This window comes from Lepus europaeus, chromosome 5 (genome assembly GCF_033115175.1).
Source record: "Lepus europaeus isolate LE1 chromosome 5, mLepTim1.pri, whole genome shotgun sequence".
Taxonomy (NCBI): domain Eukaryota; kingdom Metazoa; phylum Chordata; class Mammalia; order Lagomorpha; family Leporidae; genus Lepus; species Lepus europaeus.
In genome coordinates this window covers 27,322,798-27,347,874 of record NC_084831.1, presented here as the reverse complement: position 1 = coordinate 27,347,874, position 25,077 = coordinate 27,322,798, and the positions used below count along the sequence as shown (strand labels likewise).

Sequence of the window (25,077 nt, the reverse complement as noted above, 5' to 3'; positions counted from 1 at the left end):
GAATTCAGAAAAGAGGTTTTACAACTAGCAAATATCAAAGAGGCCAGAATTGACAGGGCAGAATATTTAGAGAGTGAGATACACTGAGAGAGAACTCTGGAGATCGCAGGGTTCTCCTCTAACCTTCAGCCAAGTACTAAGATGCAAAAATAAGAGAAAAAACTACAGGGAAATGACACCAGAAAGGAGCAACAAGGCAAAAAATCACTAGAAAAGAGCAAACACAAACTCCTAGACTTTACACAGAGCCTAAAATAATTCACATTCCCCCTGGCCAGAAGAAAAAGACATTTGGACACATAGGCTATCACAGAAAGCATAAGAGAATGTTCACCTCAGTATGGGATGAAATAAGTAGTAGCCAAAAGGCTATTCTGGAGCCACCTAACAAAGCTTAAAAGTAAATCTCAAAAGAATCATCAGACTATTTCTAGTATCTTTATTTCAGAACAAAGTTCAGAAATAGTTAAAAGAATTAAAAACAATCTAGCTATCAACAAGGTAAAAGCTATGGTGTCTAACATTTGATCAAAAGCTACCAGTAGGCAACTGTTGTAGCACATGGGGTTATGTTGCAGCCAATTGGGGAGTGAACCAGTGATGGAAAACCCCTCTTGTTCTGCCTCTACCTAACTCTTTCAAATATATAAAATAATCTTTTTTTTAAAAAAAAATGCAGGCAGGAGGGAGAAGGGGAGATGACTTTATAACCAAAGGAACAAAAAAAACCAGCAGACTTTCTCCCAGAACAGATCAGCAAGTCTCATTGGCATCCCTATGACAAGGAAGCTTCCCAGAGAATGTCAGTTTCCTCACATACTTCTTATACAGATTCAAGAAGGGGCTTCCCGGTGACTTCCATTGGCACCAGAGGGCAATTTTGTGCTGGCCAGTAAAACCTGCAGCACCTCAAACCTCTCCAGCATCCAGTGGACCATATTCTCTCCAACAAACTCTCAATCTCTTGAGACTGGAAGACTAGGAATCTTTCAAATTTACTCCATCTTCGCTACTTTGCCTCAGCCCTAGAGGTAGGGACTACTCTGTATACTTTAGTGTTCTTTACGCCTAAGTTACTTCTTCATTACTGGTTAATAGCTCATTATATATTAAACTTTCCACATTCAAATTATCATGTGGTTTCTGTACTCTAAGGCAGGATCTGTAACAGCCAAAGGAGACAGATACACAAAATGGGATTTGGAGATGGTTTGGCTGTATCCTTGGGCTTGAGTTAAGGACTCAAGCAGGAATAAGGCAAGCAGTGGCATCACAATTAATCAAGCTATCACTTATGGCTAATCATGATGATGTGCCAACTGAAGCAAATACTTTAGGAATCCAAGTGACTATTACACTTAACTATTAAGACAGTAATGATGACCACAAAGTCTGTTATGTGAGATGGATTTCCTAAGTGCTCTTAAGCAGCAACAGAAGATAATTACAAGTACAGGGACATTAACACAAGCATAGTCTGAGAAAATAAAAAAACAGCTTTCAAAACAGCCTTAAAAGGACTCTCATAACTCTTGTAGCCACAGGTTGATATGGTTGAAAATCAAATACAAAATTTAGCTGTATGAACTACTGAATTGTAAAAGCAGCTAAATTCACTGTCTCATCAAGCTGCTCATATGAAAGTTAAAAGCAATAACTCTTAATAAGACCTTAAAACTTGGAATGGGAACATTTGGCTGGACTAGAACAAAACTTACAATTTCAAACCTGCAGTGGAAGTATCTTAACTCCTATACCTAAAGAGAACAGTTTTCCATTGCTGGATTCTATGTGCAGCAGGTATCTGGCAGAACCATACTTATTCTCCTCAAAATTGACCAAACCAACCCCATTGCCACTAGTCCCATAACTAGTGCCAAACTTCAGCATGCTATAGGGAGAAGGGTACACAATACAATCCAAGAAGAAACAGTTTACAGACAAAAAAATCCTATGATTTTGATAATATATAAAAGTAAAAAACTGGGGGACCCATGTGAAAGCAGATTTGAGGAAAATTAGAATTCATCAATATGGGGTATATTCTATAAATACACAGACTCTGAATTTTTTTTTTTTTTTTTTTGACAGGCAGAGTGGATAGTGAGAGAGAGACAGAGAGGAAGGTCTTCCTTTTTGCCGTTGGTTCACCCTCCAATGGCCGCTGCGGCTGGCACGCTGCGGCCGGCACATCGCACTGATCCGAAGCCAGGAGCCAGGTGCTTCTCCTGGTCTCCCATGCGGGTGCAGGGCCCAAGCACTTGGGCCATCCTCCACTGCCTTCCCGGGCCATAGCAGAGAGCTGGCCTGGAAGAGAGGCAACCGGGATAGAATCCGGCGCCCCGACCGGGACTAGAACCCGGTGTGCCGGCGCTGCAAGGCGGAGGATTAGCCTATTAAGCCACGGCTCCGGCCCCAGACTCTGAATTTTACATGAAAGCTTATTCAGCTGGAGATGTCTCTAACCAGCTACTTGACTTTTGATTGAAACTTGGATTCAACAATAGCCTACATTTAATGAGGCGGAGATACTAGAATTTCACTGACATTATTTGGAAGAGGAAATCCAAAGGCTTAAAGAGATAGTGCAGCAGGTTAACACCCTGGCCTGAAGCACCAGCATCCCATATGGGCACTGGTTCTAGTCCCACCTGCTCCTCTTCGATCCAGCTCTCTGCTATGGCCTGGAATAGCAGTAGAAGATGGCCGAAGTCCTTGGGCCCCTGCACCCCCGTGGGAGACCCAGAGGAAGCTCCTGGCTCCTGGCTTCAGATCAGCGCAGCTCTGGTCGTTGTGGCCATCTGAGGAGTGAACCAGCGGATGGAAGACCTCTCTGTCTCTATCTCTCTCTGTAACTCTGCCTGTCAAATAAATAAAATAAATCTTAAAAAAAAAAAAAAAAAAAAGAGAGAGAGAGAGAGAGAGAGATAACATTGGAGCAGACTTATGCTCTCCAATCTACATCCCTACGACCCCAGAAAACTTTATATTAGTAATGAGAGCACCTGTATCCTTTGAAAAGCTCTATGGTTGCTATCCTTCCATGCATGAGGAATGATTGTAAGGAATGTCATCGCTGAGGCTAATGGAATCCCAAAACAGGAGAGGCCAAGTGGCAGCACTTAACCCCAAAGATAAGGGCACCAGGGATGTACCAGCGATTTGAATGCTTTGGCCGGCATGGATCTTTGGAGGTGACTAATTGATCACGATGTTCCTAGGAATCAAATAGATGGGCAGTTTAATCTATCTAACAGAAAAATGTCTTAATTTGGTGGCCTAAAACCAACCTAAATCATCACAATGGAAGTCAAAGACATCTGCCAACTTCCAGACCTAGAAAATTCATAGACAGAAAGCCTCTGGACTGGGCAGTCTGACTCCTCCTGAGGAAGGACTGGATCCCACTATTGCAAGCACATCGTATAAGTCTTCCTCCAACCCTTCCAAAAGGAACCTGCACCCAGTTCTCATTTAGCAAAGAAGTGATTCTCAATCAGAGGGAATTTTGCTCCCCAAATCTAAAATTTCACTGTCTGGAATTTTGGAATGTCACAACTTGGAGGTACTACTGACATCTAGTGGAGAGAAGCCAGGAATGTGGCCAAACATCCAACAAAGTCACAGGACACCCAACAAAGAATTATCTGGGATAGAAAGGCCCAGAATGATCTACACCCTATGTATTATTGATCTCATCTCCTACTATTCACTACTTTGCTCACTCAACTTCAGCTACTGCCATTTTGCTATGCATAAAACTTACACAGCACTTTCCAGCCCCATAGTCTGTTGGCCATTTGTTCTTTTTACCTGGAATATTCTTCCTCTTAGATAACCACATGGTTCACTTTCTCATTACTTTCATCTCTGCTTAAAATGCCACTACCTAGGCCGGCACCGCGGCTCAACAGGCTAATCCTCCACCTTGCAGCGCCGGCACACCGGGTTCTAGTCCCGGTCGGGGCGCCCGATTCTGTCCCGGTTGCCCCTCTTCCAGGCCAGCTCTCTGCTATGGCCCGGGAAGGCAGTGGAGGATGGCCCAAGTGCTTGGGCCCTGCACCCGCATGGGAGACCAGGAAAAGCACCTGGCTCCTGGCTTCGGATCAGCGCGATGAGCCGGCCGCAGCGGCCATTGGAGGGAGAACCAACGGCAAAAAGGAAGACCTTTCTCTCTGTCTCTCTCTCTCTCACTATCCACTCTTCCTGTAAAAAAAAAAAAAAAAAAAAAAAAAAAAGCCACTACCTAAAACAACATTCCTTTGACAAAAGCACACAATCTCTCCTGTTTTTACTTTCCTCTACAGAAATGCTCCATTTAAAATGTTCTATATTATCTCTGTAGCAGTAATATCATCTATCACTAGACTATAAACTCCATAAAAAAAAAAAAAACAGATTTTCCCCATTTTATTCATTTACTGTTTGTTCACTACTTACAAGGGGTTCTCATACCTTACAGGCATTCAAACATTTGCAGAATGAAAGTATGAATGGTGGTTAAGATAGAAACTAGAGATGTAGTGACTCCTCAAGTGTTTATCAGTGGATTTTATCTGTCTGGTATCTTGTTCTGGAAACAATCATTTCCCTTTGGTATTTCAAATATGTTTCTCTTTTCTTAAATGTGTTAATTTTTTCAATGTAGTAAAATCTTTCATTTTTTTGAATTACATTTTCTATTCTATGATAGCAATATTTTCTTTGGGCACTCTAAGAGTTTTTCTTGTATATTGTATGGTATTTGCAATGAGATCAAAATCTAACTTTTATCCCCCCAAATGATCAGCAGCCAACCCAAACATCATTTAATGAATAATCTATACACTAAACGTTTTCAAAAAGGTTTATTTATTTATTTATTTATTTATTTTGACAGGCAGAGTAGACAGTCAGAGAGAGACAAAGAGAAAGGTCTTCCTTTGCCGTTGGTTCACCCTCCAATGGCCGCCACTGCCGGCGTGCTGCGGCCAGCGCATCACGCTGATCCAAAGGCAGGAGCCAGGTGCTTCTCCTGGTCTCCCTTGCGGGTGCAGGGCCCAAGCACTTGGGCCATCCTCCATTGCACTCCCGGGTCACAGCAGAGAGCTGGCCTGGAAGAGGGGCAACCGGGACAGAATCTGGTGCCCGGACCGAGACTAGAACCGGGTGTGCTGGTGCCACAAGGAGGAGGATTAGCCTATTGAGCCACGGCGCCAGCCTAAAAAGGTTCATTTATTTGGAAGGCAGAAAGTGGCAGAGGCCGAGAGAGAGGTCTTCCATCCACTGGTTCACTCCCCAAATGGCCACAACAGCTAGAGGTGGGCCAATCTGAAGCCAAGAGCTTCTTCCAAGTCTCCCACGTGGGCGTAGGGGCCCAAGGACTTGGGTCATCCTCTACTACTTTCCCAGGCCATAGCAGTGAGTGGGATCAGAAGTAGAGCTGCTGGGTCTCAAACCAGCACCCACATGGGATGCCAGCGCTGCAGGCAGAGGCTTTAGCTGCTATGCAACAGTGTAGGCCCCTGTACACTATATGCTTACATAAGTATCAATTGATTTATTTGTGCTAACTTATCTGAGCATTCCCACACCAATATCATATGCAAGATCTTGTAAAACAAGGTACCCATTCCCCTATTCCCCTGGCCTCATTATTATTTTTTTCCTCTCTTTTTTAAAGATTTATTTATTTATTTGAAAGACTTACACAGAGAAAGGAAAGGCAGAGAGAGAGAGAGATATCATTCATCTACTGGTTCAGTCCCCAAATGGTTTCAACGGCCAGAGCTGCGCCGATCCGAAGCAAGGAGCCAGGAGCTTCTTCCAGGTCTCCCACACAGGTGCAGGTGCCTAAGGACTTGGGCCATCTTCTACTGCTTTCCTAGGCCATGGCAGAAAACTGAACTGGAAGTGGAGCAGCCAGGACTTGAACCTGCACCCATATGGGATGCCGGCACTGCAGGCATCGGCTTTACCTGCTACGCCACAGTGCTGGCCCCTTTTTTATTCTTTCTTAAGATTTGTATTTTTTTATTTGAAGGGCATAGTTACAGGAAGAGAGAGAGAGAGAGGCAGAGAGAGAGAGAGATCTCCTATCCACTGGTTACTCTTCAATGGCTGAGGCAGGGCCAGGCTGAAGCCAGGAGCCAGGAGTTTCTTCGAGATCTCCAACGTGGGTGCAGGGGCACAAGTACTTATGCATCCTCTGTTGCTCTCCCTGGTGCATGAGCAGGGAGCTGGATCAGAAGCAGAGTAGCCAGGACTCGAACCAGTATCCATATGAAATGCCAGGTTAACCCATTAATCCACAATGCCACCCCCCCCATTATTCTTCTAATTCAAAATATTCTTGCACATTTTCCACCTATTTTTAATTCCTGATGATCTTTTTTTTTTTAAAGATTTCTTTTATTTATTTGAAAAACAGAGTTACAGAGAGAGGTAGAGACAGAAAGAGAAGTCTTCCACCTGTTGGTTCACTCTCCAGGTGGCCACAACGGCCAGAGCTGCGCCAATCCGAAACCAGAAGCCAGGAGCTTCTTCCAGGTCTCCCACGTGGGTGCAGGGGCCCAAGGACTTGGGCCATCTTCTACTGCTATCCTGGGCCATAGCAGAGAGCTGGATTGGAAGAGGAGCATCTGGGACTAGAACCAGTGCCCATATGGGATGCTGGCGCTTCAGGCCAGGGCTTTAGCCCACTGCACCACTGCACTGACCCCTTCCTGATGATCTTGATAACTGTTTTTCTAAATTGTGTCCACCATCAAAAATAAGAAAGAAAAAAAAACCTCATTGGAATACATAAATAGTAATGTTAATTTTATGGAACATGTATTTTTATAGTATAGAGTCTCCCCATTCAGGAACATTTATATCAGTCTGCTTTTTTTAAAAGTCTTATAGTTTTCAGAACTTTTAAGTCTTCATTATTATATGACAAAGCAAAAACAGATCATATAAAGAAACAAAGAATTTTCAATATTAGAATTCAAAAATTTCTGAGGGGCAGCCATTGGCACAGTTGCTGAGACATCCATATCCCATAGAGTACCTGGGTTCAATTCCCAGCTCTAACTGCAGCTCCAGCTTGTAGCTAATACAAAATCTGGTAGGCAATGGTGATGGCTCAGGTAGGCAGGTGGGTTCCTGAGATCCATGTAGGATACCTAGGTTGAGTTCACAGCTCTTGGCTTCAGCCCAGCCCAGTACATGCTCTCTCCCTTTATCTCCCTCTCATTACCTGCTTCTAAGTATTCCCAGACACCATCCTAGGCTGTAGCCCCTGCCACCTCTGCTGGAAGCCAGGTGATGACACGGCCCAACCACGAGTGTCAGCTCCACCCCCATCCTTTTTTTTTAAGATTTATTATTTATTTGAAAGTCAGAGTTACACAGAGAGGCGGGGGGGGGGGGGGGTCTTCCACCCGATGGTTCACTCCCCAATTGGCTGCAATGGCCAGAGCTGTGCCGATCTGAAGCCAGGAGCAAGGAGCTTCTTCTGGGTCTCCCACGTGGGTGTAGATGCCCAAGGATTCGGCCATCTTCTGCTTTCCCAGGCCATAGCAGAGAGTTGGATCAGAAGTGGAGCAGCCGGGACTAGAATCGGTGCCCATATGGGATGCAGGCACTTCAGGCCAAGGCATTAACCTGCTGCACCACAGCGCCGGCCCCTCCACCCCCATCCTAATGGTTTGCTGCTCCTACTTCCCTGCCCATCCCCCAGCAAAGTTTTAAGAGGATCTGTTCCTGAACACGTGGCTCTCTTTCTCTCCATCTCTCTCTCTCTCTCACTTGATCTCTCTCTCTCTCTCTCTCTCTTGCTCTCTCACACTCTCCTTCTCCTCTTTCCCTTCTTCACCCCTTCCCTCCGGTCTATTGGGGTTTCTACCAATGAACCCTTTCCCTTAAAAAAAAAAAAAAAAAAAGTATTTCTGAAACTTTCACAGCCAATTTTAAAAGAACAAAATAGAAGAAATAACTGGACCAAATAGGTTTTTTGGGCAAACATTTTGATTCTTAAATAATTCAAGTGTTATACAAAATAGAAGCCAAGAAAACAATACTGTTTATTCTCCCTTACTGGCAATGACTTCCAAGACTTACATGACACTATCCTTCCCTTCTGCTTCTACAAATTACCACAAAGTGTATCCTAGATATTTTTTTACACTAACCTATCTACTAAACCAGAATTAGGCACTGTCTTTGCCTCCATTTTTAAAAAACAAAATCATGTTATGGCACCAGAGCCACATTCTACTGCAATAGTGGTGCTATTGAACAGCATTATGGTGTGGTGGGTTAAACTGCCACCTAAGACACTGGCACTTCGTATGAGCACCACTTTGAGTTCTGGCTGCTCCACTTCTGATCCAGTCCCTGCTAAAGTGACTGGGAGAACAGCAGAAGATGGCCCAGTGCTTGAACCCTTGACATGTGCATGGGAAAACCAGATGGAGTTTGTGGCCATTTGGGGAGTGAACCAGTCACAGCCATTTGGGGAGTTAACCAGTGGATGCAAATATCTATCTCTCCCTCCTTCTCTAGCTCTGCTTTTCAAATAAACAAGTAACTCTTTTTTAAAAAAAAAAAAAAGTAGTTCCAACTGTGCAGTCCTTTACATTCTCCCCATATTCTATTTCAGAGGATCTGGAATAGACCAGGGTCTAGGAATTTCTCCAGGAGGTTCTAAAGCACATTGTTAATTAAAAAACAAGTACATCAATGGCCCAATTGCTTGAGCCACTACTACCAAAGTGGGAGACCCAGACTAAGTTCCAGACTCTAGTTTTCTTCCTGGCCCAGTGCCAGCAGTTGCAGTCATTTGGGGGGTGAACCAGATGGAAGAGCTCTTTCTCTCCGTGCCCCTCCCTCTACGTCATCTGGCCTTTCAAATAAATAAAGTAAATCTTTGAAAAACAAAAACTATACCAGAGCAAGCAAGCATTGGGCTCAGCAGTTAAGACATTGCTTGGGATGCCTACATCCCATAATCAGAGTGCTTGGTTCAAGTACTAGCTCCTCTGCTCCCAATCCAGCTTCCTGCTATTTAGCACACCCTGGGAGGTAGCAGGTGATGGCTCAACTACCTGGATCCCTGCCACCTACACTGGGTTCCAGGATCCTGGCTTCAGCCTGGCCTAGCCATGGCTACTGCAGTCATTTAGGAAGTGAACTAGCAGATGTAAGCATGCACATACGACACCCTCTTGCATGAACACTCGCTCTATCTCCCTCTCTTTCTCTCTGTGTCTCTCTCCCACCTCTCTATCTCCCTGCCTTAAAAAAAGACAAAAACAAAAAACACTTGAAATTTAAAAAAAAAAAAAAAAGTGACTACAGGGGCTAGTGTTGTGGTACAGTGGGTTAAGCCACCACATGTGACACAGTGATCTCATACCTGAGTAAGTTTGAGTCTCTGCTGCTCCACTTTCAATCCAGCTCCCTGATAATGTGTCTGGAAAGGCAGCAAAAGATGTACATATGCCCCTGTCACTAAGATAGGAGACCCAGATGGAGTTCCAGCCTTCTGGTTTCAGTGTGCCCACCCTGGCCTTTGTAGTCATTTGGGGAGTGAATAAAGGATGGAAGATCTTTTTCTTCTTTCTCTCTGTCACTCTCCTTTTTTTTTTTTTTTTTTTTTTTTTTTTTTGACAGGTAGAGTGGACAGTGAAAGGGAGAGAGACAGAGAGAAAGGTCTTCCTTTGCCGTTGGTTCACCCTCCAATGGCCGCTGCGGCTGGCACGCTGCGGCTGGCGCATCGCGCTGATCCGAAGCCAGGAGCCAGGTGCTTCTCCTGGTCTCCCAGGCAGGTGCAGGGCCCAAGCACTTGGGCCATCCTCTACTGCACTTCCAGGCCATAGCAGAGAGCTGGCCTGGAAGAGGGGCAACCGGGACAGAATCGGGCACCCCGACCGGGACTAGAACTCGGTGTGCTGGCGCCGCAGGCGGAGGACTAGCCTATTGAGCCACAGCGCCAGCCTCTGCTTTTCAAATAAAATGCAATACATCTTCTTAAAATGAAAAACAGTGGCCAGTACTGTGGCATAGTGGGCTACACCTCCACCTGTAGCACTCGCATCCCAAATGGGCACGTGTTCATGCCCTGGCTGCTCCTCTTCCAATCCAGCTTCCTGCTAATGGCTGAGCAAGCAGTGGAAGATGGTCCAAGTGCTTGGACCCCAGCACCCACATGGGAGACCAGAAAGAAGCTCCTGGCTCCAGATCAGCCCAGCTCTTGCTTTTGCAGCCATTTGGGGAGTGAACCAGTGGATGGAAGACCTTTCTCTCTCTCCCTCTCTCTGTAACTCTGCCTTTCAAATAAATAAATAAATCTTTAAAAAAAAACAAAACAAAACAAAAAACACTATTGAAGACATTATTGTCTCCTACTGAAGAATCACATAAGAAATTATTAATAGAACTGATGCTGTAAAATGGTATTATTTGGCAGATTTGGTAATGTTTTCTCCAGGATAATGAAAGGTACTTAACTAATCTGACCATTTACAACATTAGAAATTACCTTTATTTTCCGGCCGGCGCCGCAGCTCACTAGGCTAATCCTCCACCTACAGCGCCGACACACTGGGTTCTAGTCCCGATTGGGGCGCTGTATTCTGTCCCGTTGCTCCTCTTCCAGTCCAACTCTCTGCTGTGGCCCAGGAAGGCACTGGAGGATGGCCCAGGTCCTTGGGCCCTGCACCCACTTGGGAGACCAGGAGGAGGCACCTGGCTCCGGATCGGCACAACACGTCGGCCGTAGCAGCCATTTGGGGGGTGAACCAACAGAAAAGGAAGACCTTTTTCTCTCTCTCTCACTGTCTAACTCTGCCTGTCAAAAAAAAATTACCTTTATTTTCCTTTACTAAGCTATCTCTTAATAAGCTGCCTCAAATTACTATAAGTTTATATTTGAAGAAATATATATAAAGAAATTAGACACAATATAGTAAGCTTTTTTTCCTGATACTTTGTCTTTTTGCATACTTTTCTTTAAAATTTTTCTGAAATAGCATATTATAAACAGCAAATTGCTGAAATTTTCTGAAACAGCAAATTGTTCAGGGTAGTATATTCTTGTTTAAAATACAGTACATTTTTTAACCTATGTTTAAAGTGATTTTATCCATAATCAACAAAAGCTAGAAATACAAATGTTTCTCAACCAATGAATTGATTACAAATTGTGGTATATCATACAACGGAATATTACTCAGCAAGATACACGGAACAACATTTATGAATTTGTTTTCAAATACATGGTATGCGAAAGATGCCATACTCAAAAATCTGTACACTGTATGATTTACATGAATTTCTGAAAACAAAAAATTATAGAAAACAGATCAGTGATCACTAGGGACTAGGAGTAGAGGAAAGGCTGGCCATAAAGCAGCATGAAGGAAGTGGGGAGGTGATGGAAATGTACCGTATCTTGACTATAGTGCTAGTTACACCACTATATGCATGTTAAACCTTATAGAACTGTAGAACAAAAGTGAAGAGTTTGTCTATATAAATTTTTTACTTCTATAAACTTTATTTCAAATGTAAGTTTCACACACTTGAACCAGTAATTTCACTTCTTGGAAACTAGAACCATAGATAAACACACACACACACACACACAGTGTTTTTGACTAGCTTATTTAAGAATTTTATTAAAGTAATTCATCCAGGGTCCGGCGCCATGGATTACTTGGTTAATCCTCCACCTGCGGTGCCAGCATCCCATATGGGTGCCAGGTTCTAGTCCCAGTTGCTCCTCTTCCAGTCCAGCTCTCTGCTGTGGCCCGAGAGGGCAGTGGAGGATGGCCCAAGTGCTTGGGCCCTGCACCCACATGGGAGACCAGAAAGAAGCACCTGGCTCCTGGCTTCAGATCGGCGCAGCTCCAGGCGTAGCGGCCGTTTGGGGGTTGAACCAACGGAAAAAGGAAGATCTTTCTTTCTCTCTCTCTCTCTAAAACTCTACCTGTCAAATAAAATAATAATAATAATAATAATTCATCCATTTAAAGTACACATTTCAGGAGCCAGCACTGTAGCACAGTGGGTTAAGCTGTGTCTGCAGCAACAGCATCCCATATGTGTGCTGGTTCAGATCTCAGCTACTCCACTTCTGATTCAGCTCTTTGCTAATATGCCTGGAAAAGTAGCAGGGGATGGCTCAAGTACTTGGGAACCTGCACCCACATGGATGATCCAGATGAAGCTCCTAACTCCCCTTATCCCAGCCCTGGCTGCTGCAGCCATCTGGGAAGTAAACCAGCAAAAGGAAGACTCTCTCTCTGCCTCTAATTCTGCCTTTCAAATAAATAACTAAAACTTAAAAAAAAAAAAAAAAAGAGGCCAGCACTGTGGCACAGCAGGTGAAGCCACCACCTGTGACGCCAGCATCCCATATGGGCACCAGTTCAAGTCCCAGCTCCTCCACTTCTCATCCAGCTTCCTGTTAATGTGCCTGGGAAAGCAGCAGAAGTCCTTGAGCCCCTGCACCCACGTGACAGACCCAAAAGAAGTGCCTGGCTCCTGGCTTTAGTCTTGTCCAGACCTGGCTGCTGTAGCCATAAGGAGAGTGAAACACCAGCTGGAAGATTTCTCTCTCTGTCTCTCCCTCTAACTCTGCCTTTCCAATAAAGAAAATAAATCATTTTTTAAAAATGAAAATATTTTTTAAAATAGATTTATTTTAAAAGTATACAATCAACAAATTTTTAGTATACTCAGAGTTTCACAACCACTGTCACAATCAATTATGGAATATTTTCATTCATCTAAAAAGATACCATAATACCCTTTGTCTATCACTCTTGTTTCTCCTCAATCTTTCTAGTTGAGCTCCATTTTTAACTGGGAAAAAAATTTAACACAAGAATAGAAGAATGTTCCTAATACAGTATATCCATGACACAGAATATTAAGCGATCATTAAAATATGATTATAAGTAGATTTTTAATAGCCAACCATAGTAGTTATACAAACTCAGGTTTAAAAAATTCAAGAAACAAAATTGCACATATGATGCTAATCACATTAAAATGTACACATGCAGAGACATACCCTGGGAAGAAATATACTAAGTACTCATATAAGTAGCAGCTCTGGATAAATATTTTATTTTTTTTAAAGACACAGAGGTAAGAACACTGTCAAGTCAATCAATAAGTTACATTATCAGAATCTATGTAAGAGAATGGCATGAGAAGCAGTTATATAAAAAACAACAATCTGGAAAGATCTTTAGAGTATATCGTAAAGATATATAAGCCAGTAATGTTCAACCAGGAGTATTTTTGCCCTCTCAAAGATACTGCACATTGTCTGGAGATATTTTTAGCTGCCACCGTAGGGAACAGTACTACTGGCATCTTAACAGATAGTGGGCAAGTACACCGCTAAATATCCCACAATGCACAGGACAATTCCCCAAAACAAAGAATTTCCCAGACCAAAATGTCAACGGTACCAAGTTGAAAAATCCTGGGTATTCATCAGCAATTTTTAAATCAGTAGAGTGATATAAAATGAGGAAATAGCTTCCTCCTTCCCTCCCTCTCTCCTCAATTTTACATGTGCATTCTTTCACCAACTCTGGTAGTTCAAGGCAAAATGTTAGAGATCAGTGATCTTTATTTCCCTATTGACCTTACCTCCACAATATATCCCAAATGATTATCATGTCTTCCCTACTACAATGATTGTTTTCTCACCAGAATCACACCAACCGCCTCCTAACTGACCCTGAAATTTATCCCATACACAAAAGCCAAAGGAATCTTGTAAAGCAATTATATTTTAAATTGACTAACAGGCTTCTCAGAGAAATATCAAATACCTATTATCTCTCCTCTCCTCAATCACTAGCATCCTTGCTATACTATTTTCTTCACTACCAAAATTATTTTATTTATTGTTTATGTTTTATCTTGCCCCTACCACTAGCTAACACTTTGCCTTTCTTGTTCATTATATTTGTTCAACACTTGGGAACTCCACCTGAATAGACAACTGTCTCCTTCACTGATGGTCTATTAGCTTTACGGGGGCCAAAGAGTAAAAACACATTTCTGCAGGAAGGAAACTGAATCTCCTGTGCAGTCACTCAGCTAAGAAACAAATTATAGGTCAGGAACCAACGTCCTTAAAGAAAAGGAAAATATGAGTTATTTCCTCAGGCCTCCATCTGGCTGCTTCCAAGTTTCACAGAAAAGGTGCCTTATGCTCACCAGGAGACCCAGCAAGTAGATGTTGCCTATTTCTCCTAGATCAGCCATATGTCAAGAGACAAATTTTTTCTGTAAATACCCATAAATCCTAGTTTTTAAGTCTTGTTTAAAAAAAAAAATAGCCAGATCTCTGTCAAGGATTCTGTCACCATACAGGTAGGACACAACTAAGACTCCTACCAAAAAAATTTCTCCCCCAAATGAAAAGTAGATTTCTAAGAGGAGTCAGAGTTATGAAGCAAGTTGCTTGCCATGGGGACCAACTCTGACCCAACCCTATCTGGAGGAACTGATATAGTATTAAGAAAGCCATCTTGTTATGTTATAGATAGATGAATAGTTTCATTTACAAAGATAAATCTGTCTCCAGTATGTAAAAATGAATGGGTAGAGGAAACAGTAGAAGAAGGAGAAAGAAAAGAGCTACACAGGCAAAGAAAGTTAAAAGAAAAAAGCAAAATGAATGCTGGAACTAACGTGGAAACAGTATAATCAGAAAGGATATTAAAAACCATGGCTGATACAGACTCAACAAGACTAGTTAGGAATCACAGGTAGATAATATGAGAAAGGGAAAAAAGGTGATTCAGGTTTCTAACTTGGGTGACTAGAAGCCAACAACCAAAGAGAGAATACCTGAAGAAAAATAGGTTGAGAAGGAGAGGGAATTATTTGAGAAAGTAAGTAACTGGCATGGAATGAGAAAATAAGAGTTCAATTTTAGGCATAGTGAATTTACAATTCTTGTGATGTAGCAACAGACAATTCAAAGCATAAATTTGGAAATACAGATTTTGAGTCTTAAAGATAAAAGGCAAAAAAGTGAAAAGAAAATCACATAATGTATTTAATGGGTAGCTGGCCAAATTACTAGTGTAGAAGACCTACTCTTCTACAGGCTTAGGGAATAACATGTATTGGTTTTGCAAAAAGAATCAAAAATGACTTAAAGAAATAATTACAAGAACCATTAAAGGCCATCTTAAAAAGGAAGAAGTTTCAAGGAGGAAAAGTACAGCAGGACCAAGTGCTACACCACAGCACCAGCACCCCATCCCATATGGATGCCGGTTCAAGTCCTGGCTGCTCCACTCCTGATCCAGCTCCCTGCTAATGCACCTGGGAAAGCACAGGAGGATGGATCAAGTACTTGAACCCTTGCACACACGTGGGAGACCCAGAAGAATCTTCTGGCTCCTGCCTTCCATCTGGCCCAGCCCTAGACATTACGGCTATTTGGGGAATGAACCAGCAGAAGGAAGACTTAGTGCTCTCTCTCTCACTGCCTCTCTCTCTCTCTCTGCCTATCAAATAAATAAACAAACATTAGGAAAAAAAAAAAAAAAGACTAAGAAAATCTCTAAAAAGCATTCATCAGACCTGGTGATTAGGTCATTTTGGTGATCTTAACAGGAATTTCAGGGAAAAAACAGATAAGCAAAATGTGGGCTGAAGAGTTAATGGGAAATAAGCAACTGAAAGCATCTCAAAATTATTTAACTTCAAAAATCCTGGCTGAGTTCAGACTGTGGTCTCTAAATGTTGCTTCCCACTGAAAGCTACTACGCTCTTTTTTTTTTAATAACCAGCCATTTAATCAGAGCTACAAGGTGATCAGATTTAAATAGTCACAAAGTGATCATTCAAATGCAAAAAATAAGTAGCTAATCAACTTTTTTTAGAACTCAGCTCTATGCAAACAATCAGAACTCAATAAAGACAGAATACATGAAACCTTCCCAAAGATATACAAAAACATTGCTTCTGAGAACAGTTACAAAAAATAAGAAAAAATAAGAATAAAATAATTAGCACATGACATCTTCCCATTACTTGGAACAATTTAAATTCATTAAGAAAAAGCAGAGGTAGAGAATCATGGGACTGACTTAAAGCTGAAGAAAAGAGTCACAAATTAAATGCAAAGAAAAGCAAAACAAACAAAAACTATAACCTAGAGGAGGGGTTAAAAACAATTTTTAAAATTTTTGAAATTACGGCCGGCGCCGTGGCTCAACAGGCTAATCCTCCGCCTTGCAGAGCCAGCACACTGGGTTCTAGTCCTGGTCGGGGTGCCGGATTCTGTCCCGGTTGCACCTCTTCCAGGCCATCTCTCTGCTGTGGCCCGGGAGTGCAGTGGAGGATAGCCCAAGTGCTTGGGCCCTGCACCCGCTTGGGAGACCAGGGTAAGTACCTAGCTCCTGCCTTTGGATCAGCACGGTGCGCCAGCCGCAGCGGCCATTGGAGGGTGAACCAACGGCAAAGGAAGACCTTTCTGTCTCTCTCTCTATCCACTCTGCCTGTCAAAAATTAAAAAAAAAAAAAAAATTTTTTTTGAAATTACAAAGATCAAAACTTTTTGCAAACTATTAACGGAAAACCTTTTTGCTTTAATTTATAAAATCAAATTCCAGGGACTGGCGCTGTGGCGCAGCAGGCTAATGCCCTGGCCTGAAGCGCCAGCATCTCATACGGCCACTCCACTTTTAATCCAGCTCTCTGCTATGGCCTGGGATGGCAGTAGAAGATGTCTCAAGCCCTTGGGCCCCTGCACCTGCATGGGAGCCCTGGAAGAAGCTCCTGGCTTCGGAGCAGTGCAGTTCCTGCTGTTGCGACCAACTAGAGAGTAAACCAACAGATGGAAGACCGACCGACCAACCGACCTCTCTCTCTCTGCCTCTCCTCTCTAACTCTTTCAAATAAATAAATAAATCTTTAAAAAAATCAAATTCCAGTTTCATGTCAGTGTATTTTTGCTATTAATGCCCAGCTCTTAGAGACTCATAAAAAGTATTTCCTTCCAATCTCAGCCAACCTAATCCCACACAAAATTCATCTTCCATAAACCTTCCACGATATTTTCATGTCCCCTCAGTTGGTTTTCCTAAATTGTTCCTCTTTTTTCTTGCAGATCACCAGCTATTTCAATTTAGGACAAATACTTCTTTTCATACCCGTTCATCAGAGTATCTCTCTCATCCCGTACAGCTTTACTGACAAGACACATTCTCACGCTGATAACTTTCTTCACATTTCTCTCTCCCCTACCTACTGGTTTCTACCATGGTTCTATAAAAAAACTAGCTAATTCCAAGTCTGTTGTAGTAATGTAAAGGATAAGCCTGGGTACATCTTTATAGCCAGAAGGGAGGACTCTCTCAAGGACTACTGGAGTTAAGTCAAAAGGATAAAGGTGCTTAAGTATTTTATTCTTTTTGAAGCTAATGTAAATGAAGAAATTTTAGGCTGGCACTGCAGCTCACTAGGCTAATCCTCCACCTGCGGCGCCGGCACACCGGGTTCTAGTCCCGGTCAGGGCACCGAATTCTGTCCTGGTTGCTCCTCTTCCAGTCCAACTCTCCGTTGTGGCCTGGGAGGGCAGTGGAGGATGGCCCAAGTGCTTGGGCCCTGCACCCGCATGGGAGACCAGGAGGAAGCACCTGGCTCTTGGCTTCAGATCGGCGCAGCACCGGCTGTAGCGGCCATTTGGGGGGTGAACCAACAGAAAAAGGAAGACCTTTCTCTCTCTCTCTAACTCTGCCTGTCAAAAAAAAAAAAAAATTTAAGTTGATTTTGTATGCCAATACTGCATCCTCCAATTTTGCTAAATTTGTTTTAGCTCTCATAGTCTTTCTGTAAAATTTTCAGGGTATTCACATATAAAATAATGTCACCTATGAACAGAAGTAGCTTTACTTTTTCCTTTCCAATATGGATGACTTTTTTTCTTGCTTAACTGTTCTGGCTAAAACTTCAAAGATTATGTATCTACTTTATATACTGTGTATAAGTCGCAAAAGATGACATCCTTATCCTGTTCCTGATCTGTGGAGGAAAGCTTTCAGTTTTGCATCATTCAGGATGATGTTACCTATAAGTTTTCATATGTAGCCTTTATCACGTTGAGGAAATTCCCTTCTCCTAACTGACTGAAGTGCTTTCCTAATGAAAGGGCACTGGATTTTTTTCTGCATCAACTGAGATGATCCTGGAGCTTTCCCCTCTTTCATTCAATTAATGTGGTTTATTACATTGATTGATATGAATAAATTTAACCAAGGAGGCATGAGACTTTGAAAAGACTTGAACAAAATACTACTGAAAGAAATTAAAGACCAAAATAAATTAAAAGACATCCCATGCTCATGGATTGGAAGACAATATTAAGATGATAATATTTCCTCTGATTCACAAATTCAATCTTTACCAAAATCCTAGTCACTTTTCACTTAATTTCATATGGAATTTCAAGGTACCCCAAATAGACAAAACAAACTTAAAAAAATCAAAATTAGAGAACTCAAATTCTCCAGTTTCAAATCTACCACAAAGTAAAAATAATCAAAATAATATGGTACTGGCATAAGGATAGGTATATAGATCAATGAAGATGATTAAGAGTCCAGAAACAAACCCTCACACATGTGGTTGTTATGAAATAAATATGTGTGTTGCCCAGTAAAATTCCTAAATTCAAGCCCTAACTTCCACAGTCATGCTATTTGGAGATGGAGCTTTTAGAGATAATTAGGGTTAGAGAAAGGTAAAGCTCTCATGATAGGATTAATGTTGTTATAAAAGAAACATCAGGGGCTGGCACTGTGGCATAGCAGCTAAACCTGCTGCCCACAGTGCCCGCATCCCATATGGGCTCCACTTCTGATCCAGCTCTCTGCTTTGGAACAGTGCAGCTCTGGCCATTGCAGCCATGTGGGGCGTGAACCAGCAGATGGAAGACCTTTCTCTTTCTCTCTCTCTCTCTCTCTCTCTGCCTGTTAACTCTATCTTTCAAATAAATTAACCATAAAAAAAAAAAAAAAAGAAAAAGAAACGAAACACACTAAAGACTTTACACTCTGTCCCTCACACACTGAGAAGCCATGTAAACACAATGCAAGATGACAGCAACCTACAAGCCAAAAGAGGTTTGCAAATGAAATCTATCCTGAAGGATCCTTGATCTTGGATTTGCAAGTCTCCAGAACTGTGAGAGAGAAATTTCTGTTGCTTTAGCCCTCAGTCTATAATATTTTGTTGGGCAGCTCCAGCTGACTAATGGTACAATGGTCAACTGACTTTCAAAGATGCCAAGATCATTCAAAAGGTAAAAATACACTCTTCAAAGGTGCAGAGGAAACTAGACATTCACACAAAGAATGGAACTGGACTCTTACTTTATATCATACTCAAAAGGATTAAAGGATTAAACTGAAGAGTTAAAAATCTAAAACTCTTAGAAAAATCTATATGACTTTGGATTTCACAATAATATATTTTTTAAAAGATTTATTTATTTATTTGAAAGGTGGAGTTACAGAGAGGCAGAGGCAGAGAGAGAGAGCGAGATCTTCCATCTCCTGGTTCACTTTCCAGGTGGCCACAACAGTTGGAACTATGCCAATCCAAAGCCAGGAGCCAGGAGCTTCTTCCAGGTCTCCCACAAGGGTGCATGGGCCCAAGGATTTGGGCCATCTTCTACTGTTTTCCCTACGTGGGTGCAGGGACCCAAGCAGTTCGGCCATCCTTCACTGCTTTCCCAAGCACATTAGCAGGGAGCGGGATTGGAAAGTGAAGCAGCCAGGACTCAAACCAACATCCATATGGCCTGATGTCCCAGGTGGAGGCCTAACATGCTTCACCACAACACCAACCCCAATTTTTAAGGTATTATTGCTGGGGCCTGGAGTTGTGGTATAGCAAATAAAGCTGCCACCTGCAACACTGTCATTCCATATGGGTGCTGGTTCAAGTTCTGGTGCTCCATTTCCGATACAGCTCCCTGCTAATGTTCCTGGGAAAGCAATGGAAGATGACCCAAGTACTAGGGCCTCTGCACCCATGTAGAAGACCTTGATGAAGCTCCTGGCTTCAGTCTGACCCATCCATGGCCTCCTTCAGACATCTGGGGAGTGAACCAGAAGATGGAAGATCACTCTCTCCCTGTGTGTTTCCTTCTCTCTCTGTTACTCTTTCAAATAAATAAATAAATCTTTAAAAAATAATATTTTAAATATAACAGCAAAAGCTACAAAGATAAATTGTACTTTATTAAAATTTAACATTTTTGTACATCAAAAACACTATCACAAGAATGAAAAGACAACCCACTGAATGGAAAACATGTATTGTGAACTATGTATCTGATAAGAGTTTAATAACCAGAATATATAAAAAAATTCCTACAACTAAACAAAAACAAGCCCAATTTAAAAATGGACATTTCTACAAAGATACACAAATGTCCAAAAGGTACATATGGTCAGTGTTACTGGCCAACAAAAATGCAAATCCAAACCACAGTAAGACTCCAGTTCACAAAAACTATTATTTTTAAATAACAAAATAACAGATGTTAGCAAGATAAAGAAGATTCCCAAATAACCCAGCAAAGACACCCTAGGTATACATGCAAAACAACTAAAAGCAGGAACTTAGAAATTTGGACACCAATGTTTATATACTAGCTGAGAAAACAAATACGGATTTTCTTAAATATAAGTGGAGAACTGCTGTAACCAATACCTAAGAATGTAAAGGAACTTGAAAGAATTTTGAGAAGCACGATTTTAAAAAAAAAAAAGTGCCCTGCCTTCAACAGATAGTAGAAACACGGACGCTAAAGACAATTCTGGTAAGGATTCAGAAGGATCAGAGGACCAAATAAGAGAGAATGCCTAGGGGCTGGCGCTGTGGCACAAGTTAATCCTCCACCAGTGGTGCCAGCATCCCATATGGGCAGCAGTTCTAAGCTCTTCTTTCAATCCAGCTCTCTGCTATGGCCTGGGAAAGCTGTGAAAGACGGCTCAAGTGCTTGGGTACCTGCATCCACATGGGAGACCCAGAAGAAGCTCTTGGCTCCTGCTTCAGATAGGCCCAGCTCCAGTGGTTGCAGCCATTTGGGGAGTGAACCAGTGGATGGAAGACCTCCCTTTCTCTGCCTCTGCCTCTTTGTAACTCTGCCTTTCAAATATATATATATATATATATATATATATATATATATATATATATATATATCTCTTTTTAAAAATGCTTTGACCCAGCTCTGGTCAAAGCCATTTTGGGAGTGAACCAGTGGATGGAAGACCTTTCTGTCTCTCCCTCTCACTGTCTGTAACTGTACTTCTCAAATAAATAAAATAATTTAAAAAAAGGAAGTGCCTATAGCCTTAGACAATACATGTATTGTGTATCATGATTCATATCAATATTCTGCTTAAGTATTTTTGTTGGGGCTGGCACTGTGGCATAGTGGGTTAAGCCACCACCTACAATTCCGGCATCCCTATGCATCCCATATGGGTGCCAGTTAGAGATCCGACTGCTCAATTTCCCATCCAGCTCTCTGCTATGGCCTGGTAAAGCAGCAGAAGATGCTCAAGTCCTTGGGCCCGGGCCCCTGCACCTGCGAGGGAGACCCGGAGGAAGCCCCCAGCTCCTGGCTTCAGATCGGCACAGCTCTGGCTGTTGCGGCCAATTGGGGAGTGAACCAGCAGATGGAAAATCTCTCACTGCCTCTCTTCTCTCTCTGTGTAACTCTTTCAAATAAATAAATCTTTGAAAGTAAATTAATAAATAAATATTTTTGTTGAGGTCTCAGAAGAAAATGAAGAATATGTCACCGTGAACTGGAAGAAAAGTGATCCTTCTTAACAGTGATGGAAAACTTAGCTGAATTATGTTCTACTATTGCACAGAAAATGGAACTTCAAGCAATGAATTTGAAGATTTAACTCAGTAGATTTCCAAGCAAAGTGCTGAAGGTACAGCTTGATTTCTCTCTGCTGCTCATAGTAAAATGCAAGAGGAAAGAGAGAAACTGAAAGAGGCACTGTTACTTAGAAGGAAATAATCCTTAATTATTTGGGAAGTTTTCAGATTGTACAGATTGCAAAAGATGCTAAAGTTAGGAAACTTACTACTAGAAAAGTGTGTTCTAAAGAAAAGGCCAGTTGTGTGCCTGGACAACTATTTTCTGAAGATACTAGCTGTGTGACTCAATGAAATCAAATCAATCATCTCAAGAGAAGCTACGAATATACATGGGATTGTCCAGGAAAGATCTCTGACAGTGTGGGTTTTCTTGATATACAAAGGAAACTCACAGGTACTTAAGAATATTATACAAGCAAAAATATTTCAACTTCAACATGTACTCAAAGGAAGAGAAATAGGACAAAATGAAAAAAAAAAAACTTGGGATGAGGTTTTGTGGCTCAGCAGGTTAAGCTGCTACCAACACACCATTATCAGAGTGCCTTAAGTTCCAGCTACTCCACTTTTGAGCCAGTTTTCTGCTAATACTCATCCCAAAAGGCAGTGGGTGATGGCTCAAGTACTTGGGTTCTTGCCACTCACAGGACGGAATTCTTAGCTACTGGCTTCAGCGTCAGCCCAGCACTGACTGTTGCAGGCATCTGGAGAATGAACCAATAGAAAGGAGCTTTCTCTATTTCTGGAATAAAATAAATAACTGTTTTTTTGTTTTTGTTTTTGCAAATAACTGTCTGACATCTGGTATTACAGAAGTAGGAAATGGGCTGTTAGAAGTAATGTTGTGCAGGCCGGCGCCATGGCTCACTAGGCTAATCCTCCGCCTGCAGCGCCGGCACACGGGGTTCTAGTCCTGGTCGGGGCACTGGATTCTGTCCCGATTGCTCCTTTTCCAGTCTAGCTCTCTGCTGTGGCCCAGGAAGGCAGTGGAGGATGGCCCAAGTCTTTGGGCCCTGCATTCACATGGGAAACCAAGAGGAAGCACCTGGCTCCTGGCTTCGGATCAGCGCATCTCCAGCCATTTTGTGGGTGAACCAAGGGAAAAAGGAAGACCTTTCTCTCTAACTCTGCCTGTCCAAAAAAAAAAAAAAAAAAAGTAATGGTGTGCAAAGATGTATATTTCTTCAAGAAACTAAAAATGACTCTCAAGGCAGAATGCAGAGGCCAGAGAAAGAGGCCCAGATCAGACAATGATACAGTTCTCACGGGCCCAAAGGCCAGACAATCAAGACACAAAGAATTATTCTCAGACTTTGAAACCAACAGAAACTTGTCTTGCTGGGTTTTAAACTTGCTTGAGACCAAAACCCTTTTATTCTTTCCATTTTTGCCTTTTGAAAGAGAATGCCTATTCTATGCATACCTCTCCATCATATTTTGGAAACAGATAATCTGTTTTCTAGTTTCACAGATGAACATGAATTTTGCCCCATCTACATCATATTCAGACCCTCAAATGATAAGATTTTGGGACTTTCTGAGCTGACAATATTTAGAGATTTGGGACTTAAGAGTTCACGTTGGGGGCCGCTACCTGCAGTGCCGGCATCCCATGTGGGCACCAGTTTATGTCCCGACTGCTCCACTGCCAATCCAGCTCTCTGCTGAAGCCTGGGAGGGCAATACAAGATGGCCCAAGTCCTTGTGCCCCTGGAGACCCAGAGAAGGCTCCTGGCTCTGGCTATTGTGGCCGACTGTTATGGCCAATTAGAGAGTGAAACAACGGATGGAGGACCTCTCTCTCTGCCTCTCCTCCTCTCTCCGTGTGACTCTGATTTTCAAAAATAAATAAATCTTTAAAAAAAAAAAAAAGAGTTCATGTTGTTATGAGACTTCTGGGGATATCTGGAGATTAAGTTAAGGTATTTTGCATAAGAGAGGCACGTGAAGTTTTGGGAGTCAATGGATTGAATGTACTGGGTTATATTTGGCCAAAAGGCTACGCCCACCCAGAACTTAAGATGGTAAGCAGAATGGATCTCTGCAGTCATAATCAAGGTAAGGTTTTTGAGATCAGCTCACCCTGGCTTAAAATGAACCCTAAATAAAATGAGGAGCATCTTCAAAAGACAGAAAAAAAGGACTAGCATCTTGGCATTGCAGGTTAAACCACTGCTTGCAATGAAGACATCCCATGCATTCCACACAAATGCTGACTACTCTGCTTCAAGCCGGCTCCCTGCTAATGCACCAGAAAAAGCAGCAGCAGATGGCCCAAGTACTTGAGCCCCTGTCACTCATGTGGGAGACCCAAATGGAGTTTCTGGTTGTTAGCTTCATCCTGGCCCAATCCTAGCTTCTGTGGCCATTTGGGGAGTGAACCAAAGGATAACAGCCCTCTCTCTACCTGTCCCTCTTGCTATCACTCTGCCTTTAAAATAAATAAATATTTTTTAAAAAGGGAAAAAATAGGCATAGAGCGAAGGTCTTGGAAAGACCGAAGCAGAGACTACAGTTATAATTCTGTAAATCAAGGAACACAAATAACAGAAGCTGGAGAAAAGCAGGAAGAATTCTCTAGAGATTTCAGAAGGAGCCTGGCCTTGATTACATACTGACTTCAGACTTCTACCCTATAAAACTTTGAGAAAAAAATTTTATGTTGTTTTAAGTCATGAGGTTTGTAGCAATTTTTTATAGCAGCTTTAGGAAACTTACACAGACCACCAAAGATCAAAGATATGAAAAATAATGACCACTGGGGCCAGCCAGCACTGTGGCATGGTGGGTAAAGATGGAAGACTCTCTCTCTGCCTCTGCTGCTCTATAACTCTACTTTTCAAATAAATAAATAAATCTTTTTAAAAAATGGGTGGACTTCAGTTTTGCACTAAAATAAGCATATCTTTTAATCCATTTTCCTTGTTTTTTTTTTTGTCATACTCCTGCATATATAACAAACCAAGTACAAAAAATACATTTTAAAAATCAGAGATCTCTGAACAGACTAGATATAGAACTCTTAATTTTGTTAGGCATGGTTGTTTTTGTTAAATACCTGTTAGAAATACACACATTAAATAAATGTAGTGCCTGATATTTCCTTGATATTATTTCAACGAAAAATTAGACAGAGATGGAGGGAAAGAAGGG

At 42.0% G+C, this 25,077-nt stretch overlaps 1 protein-coding gene across 6 annotated transcripts in view; it reads right to left on the bottom strand.

Annotated features, from left to right (window-relative positions):
• The window catches only part of ZMYM4 (zinc finger MYM-type containing 4), a 183,001-nt gene that overhangs the window by 151,396 nt on the left and 6,528 nt on the right, over positions 1–25,077 (bottom strand). Inside the window, exon 1 of one of the 6 annotated variants that reach the window (XM_062190938.1) lies at positions 2,652–2,752. The exons of the other annotated variants lie outside the window; for them this stretch is intronic. The gene's annotated coding sequence lies outside the window, so the exon portion shown is untranslated. Of the gene's footprint in view, positions 1–2,651; positions 2,753–25,077 lie in introns of those variants that run through there. 6 annotated transcript variants of the gene reach the window in all.